Source organism: Triticum dicoccoides, chromosome 2B (assembly GCF_002162155.2).
Source record: "Triticum dicoccoides isolate Atlit2015 ecotype Zavitan chromosome 2B, WEW_v2.0, whole genome shotgun sequence".
Classification (NCBI taxonomy): domain Eukaryota; kingdom Viridiplantae; phylum Streptophyta; class Magnoliopsida; order Poales; family Poaceae; genus Triticum; species Triticum dicoccoides.
The window spans coordinates 507353409-507356187 of record NC_041383.1 but is presented as its reverse complement, the minus strand read 5'-3'; positions in this window follow the sequence as shown (position 1 = coordinate 507356187).

Here is a 2779-nt window from a genome sequence, read left to right as displayed (position 1 = left end):
AGCGACCGCAGGGCTTCACCAGCTTCGGGGACTACTGTCGGAGTAATGGGCCACGGGTAGGCTAACCCGAGCCCCGGGACATTTCAAGACATCGGGGCAGGCCGCGCCCCTCAGGCCGAGTCCTAGGAGCGACTCCAAAATATGCCGAGTCCTAGACGGCGACTCCCAGATAGGCCGACTCCAAGCTGGCGACCTCCAGAGAGGCCGACTATGGAGAGTCGGCCCAAGACTCCTCCCTCATCTCGAAGTACGACGCGGGGTACGGTCACGGCATGGCCGTTCCCCCCTGCTTACGAAGGGCCGACATGGCTACAGTGAGCCGTATCGCTGGAAGATCTCCGGCGAGATACGACATTGTTGCCATGCCTGCCCTGACCTCAGCCACAGTGCGCAGTACACTGTGCCCACGACGCCGGCCTGTACGACCCGAAGGCGGCGGGGCCGCCTGTCAGTGGTTAGGCCGAAGGCGGCCAGGGCAACCCGAAGACGGACCTGTGGGAGTCGGCCTCCCTGGAGTCGGCCGACTCCTCCCAGGGCCCCACGAGCCATTAACCAGATAAGATGGGGAATGGCGACAGTGATCGCCCGACAGACGGCGGCACTGTTGCCACGACCCGATGACCGAGCCTGCGTCATCAGGAGTGCCGCTACAGTATCAAGCCTGTCCGCGGGACCCGCCAGTCGACGGGCCCCAGAAGCCGGCGGGAAGGACGGCGGCATGAGAGACAGACGGCTGGGACCCGCGCCCAGCCGGATTACTATTGTACCCCCGGGGGGTAGGCCTATATAAACCTCCCGGGGCACCCATGCAAAGGGTTCGGACGTAAAGAGAGATAGACCAGATAGCACGGGGAGAGGAGAGCTAGCCCTGCCTTCTCCTGCCTCCCGAAACAGCTCCACGAGCACCATTGTAGCCACGTTGCTTTAGTGATCATGCGGGGACCCCGCAGAGCAGCAGTAGGGGTGTTATCTCCTAGGAGAGCCCTGAAGCTGGGTAAGTTCCGCCGGCGTGCATGTCTTCGCCTCATCCCGCTTCCAGGCACCGGCGATGTTCTACTCGCTCCCACCATGATAAGTCATCCTTTGGCATATGTCATACCCAACCCTCGACAGATTGTTTCTATATGCAAACAACTGCGATTAGGGCACAACAAAGCCTCTACGAGAGGAAAGTATATTAGCAGGTACTAATCATATTTCTTAGTATCAACATCAAATTCTAAAAAAGAAGTACGTATCCGCTTCCCCTTAGTTAAAAACTAGAACTAGGAAGCAAAGATTGATTTTGGCAAAACTTCAGTGAGGGAAGCTAAAAAATTGCAATGAATGCTGACCTTGCCAATGAATAACAGACTGCTTGATGAACAAAGTGTATTTGTGCCGGCAGCAGTGGCTTCAGCGCTATACACACATCTGCAACTGATTAAGAAAACTGGGCAGTCCAGCCAGAGGGCACCTCCAATCTTCAAACTGTTATGGAGAAGTCGTTTACTGATTAGCTGCCAGGAGATAGTCGGCTCAGGGGCTTTTGGATGGAGAGCTATCCAAACGGGAAGCAAATTCTTGGATCAAAACTCACCGGTCCTATTTACCGTAGTCTACCACCGGATGCAAGTTTGCCTAATGAATCTATATCATACTACAGCGCAAAACACGTCACCAGCACAGTAAATATGTACTATCTATGAGATTTGCGTAATTTGAGAACCTGTAAATTGGTTTCAAATTAGCATATGCCACTACAATGCTTTTTTAGAAGAAATACCACTGCAAAAATATCTTTCGACGTAAATATCTTCATATGGTGAACAATAATTGCCAATGTGAATTATCTAACTTACAATTGACAGCTGAAGCATCCTAATTATAACTTTTAGTGAATAGCATATCAACCAGTGAAGTAATACAGTGCCCTAGTATCCAAGACTGCCACTAGAAGCACGAATCAGACACAGAAAAACTAGCAAAACCAAGATTTCACCGTCCAAGAACAATTAAACAGCAGTGCTGGTCAGGACAATAAAAAATGGAAATAGCTGAACCCTCCCTGTTTCCAAGTTCAGCCTGATCATGAAGAAATCAAGTGTGTGGCTTGTAAATCAACACAGTCAAAAACTCGTAAATGCCTTTTGAGGTATTCCAAAGCTGGGACTTACTCGAAACTGGAAGATCTTTGCATTTAGAAATCCAGTATCATGTACCAAAAGACTAGTACACACATCTATTGAGCTCACAATAATAAGACTTAAAAGGGTCCCGCAGATAGCATTGAGCATTTGTGCAGTTGAAGCATGTGACGCCCGGATGATTAGGCTACAATAATTCCACGCTAATGATGCCACATCACCTCGGTTACTGTTACTAATCTCGCGATGGTTCAGAAACGGTTCGAATTCAAATTTAAAATCGAGTCAAACAATTAAAGTTTTCAAAAGTCAAAACTAAAATGTGCTTAATGTGGCAAATAAATCATGGATATTATTGGTGGAGTAACAACATCTTTATAAAATATTTAAATACCCTAAAGTGATTAAAACAACATCAAAACAATTAGTTATACTCCTAATATATTTTACCAAATACTAAACTATTTTTTTATTCTGAGGTAAAACTTCTTAGAATAGTGGATTAATTTGACACACTAGTTTTAGAGCTATTTTCATATTTTACTAAACCAAAAATATAGTGCAACTAAAATAAAACAGAAAAAAAAATGAAAAAACAACAACAAAAGGAAAATAAAAGCCCCACCCCTCGCTGGGCCTCGGCCCAGCTGGCC